Raw genomic sequence first — 18,096 nt, 5'->3', positions numbered from 1 at the left:
AGTAACTAAATGTCCTCTGCTGTTCAGAGGGGTCATTGCATCTTACATAAAATACACTATCTCTTTAAAACCTTAACCAATCCATCAAAGTCATTATTCTGTGTAACACTGAGGGGTTTTTTCGGCATTTGAATAGTTTTAACAATGCTTAGAGGGTATTGTATACTACTGTACACATGCATTATCTTTCTTCCTAAATACATATAAAATATCCTTGAACCTTAAGTAGAATAGCTGCTGTGTCAGCAGATGCTTGTGCTTAGCTTAACAATTTGTGCTGGCGTAGTCTTACTGCTGAAATGCTGTACCCAGGTGAGACAATTGAGAACAGGTCTTTTTTTACTGTAATTAGATCAAATTTCACCTGTGGGGTTCAGTGAGATTATTCTGTGTGGAAACTAAGCATATGTCAGTGCCACATTGGTGCCATATTTGCAGACAAGCACAGAAAGAGAAATACCTCAGGGAGAAAATCTCATTCAATGACTGGTAGATGTATTAAAAACGTGTGTTTTCTTGAGGACTTTGCTCTAACAGGTTAGAACTGAATGAAATGCCTTAGCTTTACCTTTTTTCTCTTTCAGAAGAAAAGGAGCTTTGAAAATGTTTAGGAAATTGCAGGATGGTGTTGGAGAAGCTGAGTCCAATGCTGTCAAAGGGAGGTAGCCCAAAGATGGCAAATAAAAAAACACAGAAAAACTGGAAGGTGCAGCAACAAGAGGATGTGAAATCTCTTAACCAGGGAGTGTAGTATGTCCAAAACTGTAACAAAAGGTGTGAATATATTGGTAGATGCAGGGCTTGCTTTTCCTACCTTAGGCTGTGACTGAGTTATGCAGTTTTCAGGGAGACACACCTGAGACTGCTTTATGTTGTACATGACGTTCCAGGTGGGCAGCAAGTAACTCATACGACCCCTTTGGCTTTCAGGTGCCCTAGGTGAGCTCAAGCTGTTGATCTGAACATGTCATTCCTCTGAAAGGCTTTATTCTGGCAGTCTCAGGGAGGAAAATTCTAATTCAACGTTACTCTTCTCCTGGACTTAATGAAAGGCTGGTTTTCTTTCCATGCCATTCCCAGACTGCTTAGGCAATGCGATGCTTGAAATAAGCTTTATGGGTTTTGTTTACTTTTGTTTTGTTATGGGTTTGTTTTGTTTTGTGATTTTTTAATGCAATGTAGTCTGTTTCATCTCTTCTTTCTGGACAAGGCCCTGCACACTATGTGTTCCTGGTTTAGTCATTTGGTCTGTGTCATGTTGCTCCCTGCCTTGTAGTAACAAATGTATGGGTTTTCTCCTGCTTCCTCCACAGATTTTACCTTCTGTGTCACCCACATGGAGGCTGGGTGTGTCTTTTCTCCCATATGCCATGGCTGGCAATAAAACTCAGCTTCATGAGAACAAGGAGGAGTTTGCTCTTCAGAAGTGCTTTATCACACAATGTGTCTCAGTACACATGTTTTTCTGGGGATGAAGTCATGCAGACGTTGCAAAAAGCCTGCAGTACAGCAAGAAAACTGTGGGCTATTCCTAAGTGGAGAAAACAAGCACTTTGAGCAAAAGTAATGAATGGCCCTAAATGCTTCTCTTGTGGATGTGAAATTAAGTGTGAAATGGAGGTAGGGTGCATCTGGCCAGGTGACAGAATCCCATCAAGTCCCACAGGATAGTATTGGAAAGCAAAGGATATTGGGTTACTGTGTGAGTCTGTTATGTACCAAAGAGAAATCTGCCATTTAGGTAAAAGTCTGAACAGGAGCATTATTTGTAAAATGAGGATTAATTGCATGGGTGAGACTGGCTGAAATACTGCACTTACTTTCAGGCATTGTCCTTGACTGGAAATGTGGACTCAGTGGAAAGAGTTCACAGGGCAGCAACATGAGTTTTGGGAAATGAAGAGTTTCAGAGCACTGGCTTTGTTTGATTTAGAAAATGAAACTCTGAGTGGGGAACATGAAAAGTCTTTCATTCTGTGGAAGGGCACTATTAATGACTGGCTGATCTCTTTGCTTGTTTAGGAAGTGCAGAAAGAAATCAGATTAATTTTTGCTTACTCTCCAGCTAGAAATGTTCAGGCTGGATACTATGAAAAATTTGTTAAGGCAGTAATATTCCTATTAATCTACCTGAAGTTGCACAACATTCTTATTTTTTATTAGTTTATTAATAAAAATCTCAATGCCTGAAATGCATTACTCTGTATTTTGTAAGTTCTTCAAGTGTCTTTTGGCCATACAGTACTATCGAGTAATTTCAAGATAAATTGAACAAAGATGCTGTGTTTCTAACAAGATATGGTTCTAATTATCTTGAGAGCACTGAGAGCTTATGGGCTCACCCTCTCACATGTAATCTCATGTTGAGCTTTGGAGACAGCTCAGCAAGCTGTAGTCTAATAAAACATAGGAGAAAAGTAACTTGAAGAATGAAAAACCCTCAAAGAGATAACATAAACATGGAAAATGACTGACTGATTGATTGATTGATTAAATGGTTCATGAAACGGGTGTGAGGAGAAGGAACAATTCATGATGGCATGTGAGAAAGTGACCTTGGCAAAACTAAGCATGCAGGTGACAAAGGAATATCTGGCACAGAGCTGTACAAGAGCCATGTGAAAGGGGGAGAGTGGGCAGATTTAAAGCAGTGGCAGATGAAGTGTAGGAGGCAGCAAAGAAAAGCTGCCACATACACGAGGATGAAGTAATAGATCTCCTTCCCCCTTACTTATATTACTGGATGGGGGGAGAGTCTGTTTTGAAAGCACTGCAAAACAGAGAGATGGCATTTTTCAGTGTGAACCTACTCTGCACAGCTCCTGAAGAAGACTTAGTAGCCATCAGAAACTAGTGGCTCTTCCATACCTGCCTGTTCAGAAGCAATTTTTCTATTTTGGTCACCGCAAACATTCAGTGTTATCTGTACCTCATGTTCCTTCTCCTGTGCCAGCCTGTGTGAACATAAACAAGCCTTGTCTGTTTTAGTTTCTTTGCCCCAGTCAAACACTGAATTTACACTTTAATGATTCCTTTCCTTCATTTGAATTTTGTCAGTTCTCTTATGGTATGCTGTTCTCCTCTGCTGCAATTACAGGCTTCCAAGATGGTTGGTGACCCTGCCATAATATGCACAAGCTGCTTCACCTCCATACTGCTCCTGTGGTACTTCTCTCTGCCTTGCCCTCACTCCAATACTGCTTAGCAGTTTTCATTATCAGCAACTGCTCAATTTTAAGTCTACCAGATTCTGGTATTACTAGATAGATAGGTAAACACACACACATACACATGCACGTACATACATATATATGTATATATACTATTAAAATTAACAGAGTTATGACTATCATGATTGATCCCTAGAACTACTGGCATCCCTAGAACTACTTTATACTGCACTGTAAAGCTATCTTAGCAGAACAGAAGGACTGTGTCCAGACCGCCGCAGACAATGATGCCTTGCTCAGGCTGAATCCTGCCTGTACTCAGGAATTGTTTGGGAAAGTTCCATGTCTTATAGTCCAAAAGAGGGGAATTTCAATACTGTTACAGTATTAGTGACTGAATTACCATGCCTCGGAATATCCTGTTAGGTTGATGAGTAGCCAGTGTGTTCTGCCTTCCGAAGCTGCCTTTGACAAAGCCTGCCACTCCAAGGTCTGATCCAGGCAGACATAAACAGGATAACAACTCAGCCAGCCTCAGCTTGGCTGTTATCCATTTTGGCATGAACAAGTCTAGGTTGTCTTCACCCAGCCAAGGGCTGGTGCCCATCACTGCACTTGCTGGTGTGCAGAGATGGTATGCAAAAATAAAGTTACTTTACAAATCTGATGAATCCGAGAAAAAAATCTCATGTTCTTACTCAGAAGGCTACTGCATGTGCTGTTAAACACAAAGCTAAGAATAATGTCTCCTTGAGAAGCAGATGCAGGGGCTGTTTTTGCACACCTCTAAGACGTCTGCCACTTTGGCACCTATGTCTGAACTACTTACCCTAGGAGGACAAATTTGGAATGGGATGAATTGCGTTTGTGGGGAGGCTTTCTCCACTGACAGTAAAGGCAGTCCATGGTAATGTGTTCAGGTACAACTATAGGTGGGGATAAGCTATCCAGTTATGTAAAAATCTTCTGAATTTTATTGGTTAAATACAGGAAAGTTGTTTTTTTTTCTTTTAAGCATGTTGGGTTTAAGGATTAGGTAGCCAAGAATTTGTGTGGTAGAGGGTCTGTGCTTTCCTTCTGGTGTAGGTGCTAGTAGAATTTAAGTACCGTTCTGAACTAAATTACAAATTCAGCTCAAACTCTTAAACACGCTTGGGGTTCTGATATTTCTGATCATTTTTTGCCCTTTTTATAATAAGTCTCCTCTGGAAATGCGGCTTCTCAGGGTGAGCCTGACATTGTGAGCTGAGAACTTCTTGCCTTGGGGCCCCATCTAGTGGGTAGTGGCTTCTACTGAGCTGTAACAAGGGCAACTTTATTTGTGTTGCTGGGAAATGAAAGGCAGGAAAAGGAGATGATACGAAAACACCCTACAGTGCTTAATAATCACAAATGAAATAACTGTTTGTTCATTCTTGTCCCGCTGTCATTTTTTTACTTTCTGTCTAACAAAGACAATGTTACTTTGCATTTCGTGCTGAAAGATTTTCATAACATGGTGGAAGCATACCCAAATCATGGGGGAAAAAAGAAAAAAAAAAGAAAGAAAAAAAGAAAAAAAAACGATAAGAGGAGAGAAGAGAAGAAAAATCATCAATTTCTTCTCTGTATCCCTGCATTTCTTTTGTTACTGGAATGGCTGCATTATTTCACTGAGTGTGCTGCAGTCATTGGTAAGTGGCGCAAGGATATGAGTACTACTCTGTGAAGTTATTCATAAGTTGAGAGGCTTCTTAGGTAAACTTGAAAACAGGAAACATTCCAGCCACACTAAAAGGTCTGTCAGACCTTTAAAATCTGTCAAACATTTAAAATCTGTATTTTGTCTTGACAGAAATGCTTATATGCCGGATGCTACAAAGGTAAACATGTTCAGGCAGGAACTGTTTGTTATATGTATGTATTAGGAAAAAAAAAGTCTTGATAAATGAAAAAAAGTTTTATGGCTATATCCAAGTTACTTTTACAAATGACATTTTTCTAATTCATCTGTCGAATGAATTTAGTGAGCCAAATTTGGATTTCAGTTGCACTTAAGTCATTCAGAGTAACCCAAGGCAGAAAGATGAATAACTAGACAAAACATATGGCCAGAGCTGTCTAATATTTTGACTTTTCAAAATAAAAATAAAAAGAAAGAAGGAAATATCTAAACTATCTGTTAAGGATAAAGCTGTTTCTCTCTGGCAAATGTACTTTAGAGAACTAGCTGTTTTGAAGACATTGTCTGTAATATAGCTGGTAGTCTTTCAGTTTAAGATGAACCCTGATGAAAACACTTTCTGAAGTGTTTCTGTGCTATCTGTATCTTCAGAGAGCATCATAAGGGATGGAGACTGGGTACTCCTGCATTTGTGTAACAGAGTTATTTCACAAAAAAAGATATTTTATAATGGATAGGCTGATTATTTTTATTAAGCTGCTTAGTGAGGTTATTTAAAAACTATGCATGAAACTCCCAAGGTAGAGATTTTGAAAGATAAATGAGAGTCTGGCTAAAATAAAAAGACCATGGTTGAGAAAGAAGCCTTTTTGTACTTTGTCTGTTGACCTTGAACATCTCTTTGTATTAGTTATGTTTTCTTGTCCTATTCTTTTTCTTTTTAAATTTAGCATGTGTGTGGGAAAAAAACAAATGAAGTAGCTGTCCATGCCCTGAAAATCTGGCTCTTCTGTTTGCTATTTATAAAGGAGGAAGAGTTTTAAAAGACAATGTGTGAGTTTTAGTTTGAAAGAGTGATTGACAAATTATTTCTCCTTTTATTCTTACTGACATAATATTTTTTGTATTATTTTCTATCTGTTTTCATCCTCTTTCTTTTGGTCTTTAGCTTCTATAAGCAAAGTCCTTTTAACAACACACTTACATTTCCCTATTTTGATAGCCTAGGTTAGTTTTATGATGTCTCAGGAGTCATGTGGTGAGTGGGCAAGATCTTTAGCTGTGCAAATCCTGGAGTAGCTCTAAATTATTTTTTTTTCCTTCACTGTGTTTCTCAGCCTGTAGGGACTAAAACAGTTTCCGAAATAAATGATCCTGGAAAAAGTTACCTTCAGAATAAATTATCTGAAGCACAGTGCTAGAGTTACAGCAGCTGGAATGGTCCCGTAAGTCCCATTACACTGACCAACAATTGACCTAGCTAAGCTCCCCAGGAAAGGCATGAAGGTCTGACAGAGGTGAATGCTGATAAGACTTTTAGGAAATAGATCTTATGTGTAAGAGAAACTTCCCTGGGCATCACTAAAAAGAGCCTGGCTCTGTCTTCTTTATACCCTCCTTTTAGGTATCTATACACATTCATACAATCCCCTGAGACTTCTTTTCTGCAGGATGAACAGCCAAGCTTTCTTATCCTCTCCCTGTATATCAGTTGCTCTAATCCCTTAATCATCATCATGGTATATTGGTGTAAATGCTTATGTATGCAAATTTTGATAATGCACATAACAATTATTCCACGTATGGTAAATGAAATACTAGTTGTTAGTCTTGTGAATGGTGGCCAGAATTATCAAGTCATGAAACTCCCTTGAATGTTTTAAAGAAATATGAAGTGATTCTGGATATTATTAATTTTAAACTACTTTTAGGTGGCAGCTGTCTTTGAATAGCTGCTATTTAAGTTATTTCCTGGAGGAAGTTGTTGATGTTTGATGTTGATCTTTAGCTATAATGTATCTACCTAAAAAGATATCATCATACTTGGTTCCCCTTCAGATGTCTTTCACACACAGTGATTTATCTTTCCTCCTTACTTGGTTGCTGTTCTCTATTCTTTTATTTCAACAGATTACATTCACCAAGAAAATGTTCATTAGCTTCTGGAATGCAGATAAATTCTTTGACCTTTTCCTCCTTAAGATCCCTGGTGCATATTTCCTAAGTGTTGTCTTAACATAAGAATGACTTTATTATACCAGGCCTAGAGGTACCTTTGGTGTCTTTGTCCTGTCTACAGCAAATAGCAGGTGCCTAGGAAAGATTTAAAGACCAAAGCAAATGTATGTGTTGTGCTGCTCCCCAGAGTAGTTTACATCCTCTTACTCAATTTCAGGTCAAGTCCTCTGTGGGAGGAATATAGCACCTCTGCAGCTGTGAATTCAGAAAAGTGGAGGGCTGCTTTCAGAAGCAGAATTAACCCACGATGTCCCAAATGCCTGTGAGTTCCATCAGCAGGAGGTTTGACTGGCTGTAGAGAGACCCATCAGAAGACTGATGGATGTCATGATTAGTTATGTTGGTAAGTTTTATGTTACCCTGCTTATTATGTGTCTGAGTGGTGAGAGATGGTGGCACTGTCATCCTGGTCATCATCTCATCCCCTGGGCTGTCACTAATAATGGGGCGTCTGGACATCTCCCTTTTCTTTCTTCTTGAGGATTATTAAGGGAGGTATGGGGAGGAGGTGGAATAGCAAAAAATAATAATGAATCAGGCACAGAGAAAATCAGAAGTCAAACTATTGAGACAACTGCTCTGTATTAGCTGAGACTGGAGCTTTAGTGGACTATTGCTATGTGGTTGTCATGAGGAACAATTATTTCCCAGGCTATGTAACACATGAGGAAATTCCTGTCATACTTCCCTTAGAAATGGAGTAACACTGTGTGTATGTTCCTTTCTGCTATTAGAGAGATTGCATCTATAGTGGTCTGTTTTCTTTTCAGTGCCATTTTTTTTTCAGCTGAAAATGGAGGCAGGATTTCTGTTCCAGATATATCGTACATGAGTTTGAAGTGTGTGATTGATCAAAAGTGCACAGAAAGCCAGCCATCATTTTTTGTTGCCCATCTAAACTCACCAAGTCCAGAACAGGGCAATTACTTTCCCTTACACAGGCCTCTATTTGCTGGCTTCTTTCATGATTCCTGCAAAGACACGATCTTTCAAGCTGTCAGCCAGTCCCTTCACCAGCAGCTATCACAATCAGTACGATACTCTTTACATTTTTATACTAATTCTACATAGGATTGAGCAGAAACAAATATCTACAAAGGATATTTGTCTTTTTATAGGCACAAAGTTGAAGTTCAAGTCGAAGCTTTTATATTACAGTATAGGAATGTAATGCTGTTTGCTCAATTAGCATTTCCCAGAAAACTTCTGAAAAGATCATCATCCTAAGGTGTCCTTTTGGTAAGGTTCCTTTTTCTACACATTTCCTCTTTCTGGAATATTAATTTTTTTTGTAACAGAATCACGGAATCAGAGAATGGGTCAGGCTGGAAAGGACCACAGTGGATCATCTGGTCCAAGCTCCCTGCTCAAAGAGGACCATCCTAGAGCACATGGCACAGGATTGTGTAAAGATGGTTCTTGAATATCTCCAGTGAGGGAGACTTCACAGCCTCTCTGGGCAATCTGTTCCAGTGCTCGGTCACCCCCACAGGAAAGAAATTCTTCCTCATGTTCCCATGGAACTTCCTGTGGATCAGTTTCTGCCTGTTGCTTCCTGTCCTACTGCTTGGCACCACTGAGAAGAGCCTGGAAACCTCCTCTGACACCCTCCCTTCAGATACCTGTAGTCATCTCAGTCATCTCTTCTTGAGGCTGAACAGGCCCAGCTCCCTCAGCCTTTTCTTGTACAAGATGTTCCAGACACTTAATCATTTTCATGGCCCTCTGCTGGACCTGCTCCAGGGACTGCATGATTCTCTTGTCCTGAAGAGCCCAGATTTGGACACAGCACTTCAGACATGGCCTCACCAGTGCTGAGCACGGGGGCAGGATCACCTGCCTCGACCTGCTGGCAATGCTCTTCCTAATACACCCCAGGATATTATTGGTCTTCTTGGCCAGAAAGACACACTGCTGGCAAGTTCATACTGCTTCTCTGAAATGAAATACTGCATGGAAGGTAATGATAGACAAATTTCAAGTCTAGAAAAAGCAGCACAATTCTTTTACACTAAATATTACAAAAAGTTGGAGAAAGGTACAAAGCACACTGCTGGTAAGGTATCACCACAAAATATTTCTTCCATTGCTTAATGTTTATCATGATCTATGTCTGTCTCTCATCTCTGGCTATCCACTATATGTCAATACATAGCTCCAATTTTCTTCTTACTTCATTGCCTGCTTGCTATATCTTCAAAGAATCATTCTATTTTTTCCCACATCTGGAAAATTACAATTATATAAACATCTAAAACCCAAACTTGTTTTAATTCTTTGATTACAGAAGTCCTGACTGCTTTGTGCTAGTAGGCTGCACTGCCAGCATACAGTCAGAAACCAATATTCTCTCTAGCAATTGCACTGCAATAGCAGTGGGAAGGTGAAGTTTGAGTTAAGCACCCTCAGAGGAAGAAAATACAGTATTTTTTTAAATCTGAGAAGACAGCAAAAACTACTGTGTGGAAGGTAATACTATGATGCCTTTTCCTGGTGTTAAAATCAAGAGTCAAAGATGGTTAGAAGGGGAAAAGGGATTTTACCTTGGGATTTATTTTAAGGATCCTTAGGTGCACATGTCCAGGTCATATGCACTGAAATGCACACCACAATGCTCACCCCCAAAAGATCTGGTATATCATTATAGGTTTTACTAATTAGCATATCTATCAAAAGATTCCCCAATGAGAGGCTTGACTGACATCCCCCTCCCCCCCCAAGGAACCTTCCCCTGGATGGTTCTATCTTAGTTTGCAGAATGTGTTCTGGAGAGGATTTTGGGGTCTGGGGCACACTGATCCCTAACTACGAAGCTTCTAAAATGTTTAGTGTCTCAGCTTGACAAACAAGTCCAAGAATGTAGGCAAAAAGCACTAAGAATACAGAAGCTGTAAAAAAGGTATAACAGGGGTATAAAAGAAAGGGCAAAAAATCTTCATGGCATCATTAGGCAAATTTCAACTCTAGAAGAAAAGGCACATTTTTTTACACTAAACAAAATTAAGAGTTGGAGAAAAGTGTGAGCGATAAGTAAGAATTAATCCCTCGATATATCCAAATTAAGACATATTTCCTTTTATAATACAAGTACTTCAGCCAGCTGGTGTTTTCACCATATGTTTTATCAATTGCATGGTGTCACTTCACAAAAGGAGCCAATGCAACTGAATAGATGCTGAGGTATAAATAAGACAATGGTGATTATCATACTCTGGCCTCAAACTATGTGTTTCCAGTCAAGAGTTCCCACACATTAGTAATTCCAGGCAGCTGATTGGGGTCCCTTTTTCAGGGAAAGAACAACAATTTATCACTCACTGAGATGTCCTAGGCAACCCCAATGGTTTCTGTGATGTGATGTTGCTGATGTTGTCCTGTCATAAATACCCAGACATCTTGACGACCACACTCAGCTCAAGATCTTTTCGTCTCCTGCACTGCTGCAGTATTTGTGTCACTTGGGAAACACTGCCAGTGGATAGGATTGGGTACAAGTGTAATCAGAAAGGCCACGGAGGCAGGGAAGGAGGACAGCTGTCCTAAGCATTCAAAGCTTTACATTCTGTGCCGTTCTGATGTGACGTGAGCCTCGAGATATTTATTAAGCTGGACGAAAGCCTGCTTTGGTCTTGCAGCTCTCTGAATCTGCCTACCTTTTATTTAGGATATGTTACAGTAGATACCAGAGTGGTACATAATGCTGCCTAACTGCAGTAGAAAATCAGAATAAAAGAAACAGGTGGTGCAAAAATTTTACTGCCATCTCAAGTTATCTGTATCTGGAACACATAATTATCTCAGATTAAAGTTAAGAATAATAGAAAAATTTTTTGATTCAGATATCAGTAAGATAGAAATCAAAACATATGTACTTATACCTCTAACTTTTTCAATCAGTAATACAAACATTACCTTGTGATTAAAATACAGTTGCAGAGGTATACACAGGCCAGTATGTGAAAGAAGACATAGGCTAGATGAATTATCAAAAAACCCCCCTCAAAACTAATTAAGAATAACTTTTCTAAGTTGTGTTTTAATGTGAATAGTGTTTGTGTGGGGAATCCTATAGTTTTTATTTGGGTAAAAGCACCCCTCGAAATGAGTGTTGATGCTATTTCAAATGAGTCAAGGACACTAGTGGATGACTGATTTAGTGACAACTGAATGGCAAAGGGTGAGAAGATTAAATAATCAGTTAAATGGCATGGACAAAGATTTCAGCAAAACCTCCCCATTAGGAATAGTCACAGATGTACAGGAGGAACACTAGCAGGAATGGAGAGAACTGTTGACCTCCAAATGTGGCTTGATCTGAAGCACCAGAATATGGACCATGGACAGAAACAGTAGATGGAAATTGGGATGGAATAATCAAGTAGGTCTCTTCGCTATGTCTTCTGTAATGAAATACTGCTTTGTTTTTTATACACTATGGCATTGCCCTTGAAGACCTAGAGAAGAAACTACTGAGCAGTTGAAGAATCAGCATAGTTTATTAACACTTCTGCTAAACAGTGGTTTCTTCCTTTGGTCTTACTAAAAATATGAAAATCTATCAAAACAGTGTAAATTTGGGGCCTGCCTGAGACCACGAGTCTTAGCACACTTCTCGTTATATCTACCGATGGTAAACTCATTCCTTTTGCTTATAGCAACTAGGGAATCAAAGATATGCAGCATTAGTGAGGAACAGGAATTAAGGGGTCCGGCCGATATAATTCCTTAAGAAAATTGTGCCTGATCTGCATTTGCAATAGTTCTTGCCCATTTACAGTGAAATCTTGTCAGATCTTCATTCCTTGGAGCTGTTGTGGATGTAAGTAATTTAGTTCTGAAATTAAAAAAATATAATTTTTCTACCTGCTTCCAGGATTATACTCAAAGCTCATTATTCTAGAGTACAATAGTGATCATAGATGTCAGGCAGTATATCATGTGGCATGGGATATACACGGCATAGCTATGTGCTTTCAGTGACATGAACTGTTGGATATGCCATAAAAAGTTCAATGACCTTGAATAGAGGGATGTGCCTGAACTTGATACCGTTTGAGGTTTTCACGTCAGCTCTCACGTTGGACTCATCATGTAGGCGCTGCCATGTGATCTGTTATGTATTCCTTTCCTTCTCCTTTTCCTCTGTGAAACAGGAGCAGATAATTTCCACATTATCTGTGTGAGGATATGTGGAGTGAGAGATGATTTTACCTGGAGTTGTTGGGATGGGGTGAATGAAGATCCTGAGTGCTGGACCAGGGGTGTGAGAATAGGTAGACCTGCATAAAGTGATGAAGAAATGTTTAGGGGAAGGAATCGGACAAACAGAGGACCACCTAGAAAGGGCTATGAAATGGGCTGACTGCATATAAAGTATGCTTATCTGACTGAGCCCTGTGCCTGATCACCACAGTCTCTCCTGTCTTTGTTCAAACCGGTCTTAACTATGTATCTCTGTCATCTCACTCTTCATCCATATGTGTGAGTACTGCCAGGTACTGGGGGGACTGGGTGCCAGCTATTGGTGTCAGACTGGGCGTTTTAGGTGCCTTTACACTCTACATGTAGCTATCTAGGGGGACCCACAGGTGTGGGGTGCCTGCAAGGTCACCCATCATGAGAGTGTTGTTGGCAGCAAGCACTGATGCAGAGAGAGAGCAGGCAACTAGACAGAAAATATGTGTGTGCTTGTGAACCTGGAGGGTGTCATGTGTGTGCCTTCACTAGTGACCTTCAGCTTCTGCCAGCCCAAGAGGAGAAGGGTACAGAAACAGAGTCAGTTCCCGTCAGACATACAAACTCATAGAGGTTATGAACACAAGGAAACTTATTTTTTCCCCACTGTGAGGGTACCCAAGAGCTGGCCCAGGTTGCCCAGAGAATTAGTGTATTCTTGTCATGGTTTAACCCCAGCCAGCAGCCAAACCCCCACAGCAGCTTGTTCATTCCCACCAGTGGCATCAGGGAGGGAATAGGAAGGGTAAAACATAGAGAACTCCTGAGTTGAGATACAGACAGTTTAACAGGAAATGCAAAAGCTTCAAACACAAGCGAAGAAAACCAAGGAATTAATTCACTGCTTCCCAAGGGCAGGCAGGTGTTCAGCCATCTCCAGGAGAGCAGGGCCCCATCACACTAAACAGTTACTTGGTAAGACAAGCATCATTACTCCAAATGTCCCCGCTTTCCTCCTTCCCCCAATTTTATATACTGAGCATGATGTCATAGGATCTGGAACATCCCCTTGGTCAATTTAGGTCACCTGTCCCAGCTGTGTCTCCTCCCAACCTCCTATGCACCCCCAGTTCCCTCACCAGCATGGCAGCATGGAGAGCAGAAAATTCCTTGGCTCTGTGTAAGCCCTGCTCAGCAGTAACAAAAACATCTATTATCAATCCTATGCTCAGAAAAAATCCAAATCACAGCTCCATACTAGCCACTATGAAGAAAATTAACTCTACCAGAGCCAAAACCAGCACAAATCTTCATTTTTGGAAATATTCAAAATCTGGACATGGTCCTGGACAACCAGCTCTAGCAGCCTTATTTGAGAAATGGTCTGGATAAGATAACCTTCAGAGGTCCCTTTCAACCTCAAACATTCTGTGATTCTGTGCCTCAGTTGTCTGTACTTGTCTGATGCAAATCCTGTATGTAAATGCTCTTACAAGATGCAAGCCCCACAGCTGATAGCTACTGAAGCCTGAACACATTAAAATAGGCTTTGAATGGTGCTGTTCAATGGTGGATTCAGGACTGCAGCTGTCTTGCCTTCATTTACAAGTGTGGTGAAACCTCTGGACCACACCACTGCAGTGTTAGCTCCTGTCTCTGCCTTCTTACAGCCTGTGGTTCTCTCCAGATTTAATGTGCTATTGATGATACTGGAGTTAATTGATAAAGATAACTGTTGCTGCAGCAGGTATCTGCCAAGTGTGTTGTGTGACACTGGAATAAATATACCAAGATAAGACAAGCATCTTTATGGTCCTTGTCTTTGCACAGGTCTCATTGTAAAGGTAAATGAAGAGATGCCACTGAGCTGATATTAAATCAAGAAGGATATGAATCTGAGCTTTCCTGAGTCAGCAAAACCTTAGCACTGACTCTGATGTGCTCTACAGTGGCTTCTTAGACAGCAGGGGAACACATTACTGTTTAGATATCTTAAAAAATAATTGACTTGCTGTAACTCAGTGAATTGTAACTCAGTGGTGTGTTTGTCTTCTTAGATACAAATGAGGATGCTTACTAAGAGATTCACTTTATCTTCTGTTGCAGGAAAAAAATTCCAACATTTTCTATGCTCAGGTATTTTAATGCTTGTTCAAGGTCTTATGCTAAAATTGTTTGATGTTCTGGATGCAGTTCAGTCTACCTCTGAAAAATTGCTGATTGAAAATCCTTGTCTGGCTGTTTAAAATATCTTCCAGCAAATGGGGGAGGGTTTGTTGTTGTTGTTTTGTTTTGTTTTGTTTTGTTTTCTGTCAGCTGCAATTGTCCTCTCTCCTGGGACTTGTTCAGCCTTCCCTTAGTTGGAAGTGTATTTTCCTCCTCCTCCAAATTACTTGACTGGTCTCATCTCCACACAGACTGGTCTCATTTCTGGGAAGGGTAGTTTTAGCTTTTGGCAGTTTTCAGCTGCATGTAGCCAACCTTAAATTACTTGCAAGTTGGGCATTGAACAAGAAAGTTAGGAAGTTCTAGTAGAAGAAGAGTAAATGCATCAAGAAAAAAAAAAAGAAAAGAAGCAGAAAAGAGGAGGTAGAGAGAGAAGTGCATAGGCTTCTTAGAAGTCAGTATGGGTTTGTTCTTTCCCCACCTGAAAGAGGCAGTAAGGTGTATTTCCCTTGGGGATTTGTGCTCAGCTGCACATTTACAGTGCTGTCAGCAGTCAAGTGCATCTGTTACTACTCTCTTCCTACCTAATCTTCATGGGCAGGTGCACTCCCTCGGAAGCTGTTTTGAATTCAGTCCTTCAGGTGGTGGTATTCTCTTCTGAATGAGACATATTCTATTGGTTCATAGATGGAGCCCATACCTGGCAATCCTGAACTTCTGACCAAAGGCACTAACTGAGGAAAGAACATAATTTATTTTTAATGTGGTTGAATTTGCATGCACTGTTTTGTCATTCATTTGTAATGCCAAGGGAGATGCTGGGACCTGGGTAACTGTGAAGAGAGGCTGTTCTAAGATCACTAGTGCACAGTATCCATCGTTCTAGCATGGCTTTAGAAACTTCACCATAGGGCTGTATGAATGATTAGGACTGCTGCAGAGATGAGGAAGCTCATTGCTAGTTACCAGCATTTTAATTTATATGAAGCTGTAAATATGCAACAAGCATTTGAAGAAACCATGAGTTAACATATTAACAAAGCTGGGCTTCAGAAGCTGCCATACAAAGATGCATTAGGTTTTCTTGTAACTGGAGAAAGATAAAAGCACAAGGCCGCTATTAAGGTGCCCTTATAGGCTAAAACCATACTTCTTCTAACACCAGTGCATTCCATTTCATTACTGTTTTGATGTTTAATCCAATGGCTACAAAGCTAGCACATCTTTTTCCTGAGCTTTGTTTCAGTTCTTTGTCCTCCCCTTTGCTGGAGTAGTTGAGCCATTACTAAGGCCTCTATCTATTAAGCAACTCACATCAAGAGACTGGCATAAGATACAGAAGTAATTCTAAAATACCAAATTCACAAAAGGATTTTAGCACATGCTTAGTTTTAAGTGCTTGAATAATCCTTTTGATACCTTGTTAAATCTCTGCTTTAGAAAAGTTCTTAGGGAAGATCTTCTATTTTGGAAGTGGAGGGATCAGGAGAAGGCACCTTCTGTGTTAGGGAGGAAGTAGGAATATATTGTAAATTATTTAATAGTTAAAATGCTGGATAATTTTTGGTGCTCTGCTGTCTAAATTCCACCACCAGTGAATAACACAATATTGCAGTTTTCCCTTCTATCCTATTTTGTAGTATCTATGAAGGGAAGAATTTATTTATTGCCTTTCTTGGACAAAGCCTGGGACTGGCCCCCCTAAATGGCTTGGTCTTGCCTTTGGCATTTTTCCCACAGTCCTTAGGATGCACTTCCATATTTTTGTCATTCAGCCACACCCTGAAGAAAACTCAAAATAGAAGAGTGCTCAAGTGTAAAGGCAGACAGCAGGCTATAAATGCCTCCATTTCTGTAGAGATAATAAATATATAACAAGAAATGAAAAGCAGAGTGTAGTGAGAACTTTAAGGTTTTCCTGAAAAATGACCTTTTCCCTCCCACAGGATAATTCAGTAGGAGAGAAGAGATGGCACAGGGTAAGTAAAGTAGGTTTGCTCTGGATTATTACATGCTAATTACTTTGACAGCTGCTTCTGAAGCAACATCTACATTCAGGGCATATGAACTCATTCTACTGTGTCTGTCTCTGTAGATCTAATTCTGTCAGACTGAGTTATAATTCAAGATCAATGGGAGGAAGGGAGAAGTCTGTTTCAAGCAAATGGTAGCCCTAGATGATACAAAAGTAGGAAAGATCCTTACCAGAGCTATTTAGGAAACTTGGATGAACACTGCAGATGGGATAAGAATCAGTTATTTAAAGGCTTTTCCACGTCTTTCTCTGCTTCCCATATATAAGAAGAATACGAGACTTAAAAAGAACATTGTTCATGTATCAGTGTCACATACCAAGCAATGGAAGAGATTGTCACTGAGTGACTTTGGCAATGACCGGATTTCTATAAAAGTAAATTGAAAACAGATTTTGTTATTTTCAAATTGTTTTAAGATCAGTGAATTACCTACCTTTTGTATGTTGCTGACTCACTGATTATTTGAGTCATTATGGGCTAAGTCATGACAAGTGATTAGGTCTGCCATATAGCCAGGTTTTCCCAGGCATGTTGTCCTATTTCCAGACAAAGTAAGACGAATGTGATTAATTATTCATGCTTGTCACAAAGCCTTGTCAGAGGTCTTATCCTTCCTTCCTTCCCCCATACAGGTACAAGCCCTGTGGGTTTGTCTACCACCCGAATGGGGCAGAGTGACTGATCCCAAGCCTACCAGCTCTGCAGAGCCCGTGCTGCTACCCCATGACATCTGGACATGTTAGAGCCACTGCAGTGGTTTTTGGTCCAGAAGCCTTGTAGCTTCTGGAACGAAACCCAGGAGCCCTACATGCAGCAAACATCGATTTTAGTTAGTAATAATCAGGAACCACCAGGGTCCATCAAGGTCTCACAGAGCTGACTGCTTTGGCTTTGCATGTTTATGCCTCTGTGCATATTAAATTCTTCCTACTTTACCTATGAGACATAGTAAAATCTCTCTCAGTTTGACCGGTGGTGTAGTAGAGATGGAAATAAGAGGGGTTTTGTACAACTGGTATGCCTTCATATGTTGCAGACGTTCTCAAAGCCAGAGAGCTCTTAAGGAAGCAGTGGGGAGGCTCATTTTACAGCCTGAAGCACCAACGGGGTCTCATGTCTCTACTAATAATATTCTGGAGTTTACGTCTCCTCACTTGTCTTCTAAGTTACTGATTATTTTAAAACTTCAAACTCTAAATAAAAAATTTAAACTGTTTTCTGACATTTAATTGCTTCCAATGTGCTTGCTGTTGGTGGGAAAAGAAACCCCACTTTTAACATAAACAACTGCTTCTTTAAGGAATGAGGTTATCTTTTTTTAAAATGCAATATTAAACTGCATATAGGCTAGTGCTTTTCTTTTACCTTTATATCTCTCCCTTATTGCATGTTAGGCTGACCCCAGTTTTGGGAGAATCACTTGGTTAGTTCTAAATATAGCACTGCATCTGCTCTTAAATAGGAGTGAAGGGGCAGTAGCCTTTAGAGAGGGGAATTATTTGTTTTCTTCAGGCAGTGTTTGATAAGCTGGGAAAGGCTGGTCTTCCTCTCTGCTTTGCAGTTTTTCTATATCCCTTGGTAAGTCCATTTTCCATCCATATTTTTCTTGTACAGAGCAAATGAGAGTGCTTGTAGGAGGGGGTTGGGT

General features: G+C 40.1%; 1 protein-coding gene across 1 annotated transcript in view; it reads left to right on the top strand.

Moving 5' to 3' along the window:
- Positions 1–17,871: 17,871 nt before the first annotated feature.
- The window catches only part of MYOM2 (myomesin 2), a 76,718-nt gene continuing 76,493 nt past the window's right edge, over positions 17,872–18,096 (top strand). Inside the window, exon 1 of the mRNA XM_082303316.1 lies at positions 17,872–18,026. The gene's annotated coding sequence lies outside the window, so the exon portion shown is untranslated. The remainder of the gene's footprint in view (positions 18,027–18,096) is intronic.

This window comes from Coloeus monedula (assembly GCF_965178545.1).
Source record: "Coloeus monedula genome assembly, chromosome: 2".
NCBI classification, from domain to species: Eukaryota; Metazoa; Chordata; class Aves; order Passeriformes; family Corvidae; genus Coloeus; species Coloeus monedula.
The sequence above is the reverse complement of the archived record's forward strand: the minus strand, read 5'-3'. Positions and strand labels throughout refer to the sequence as shown.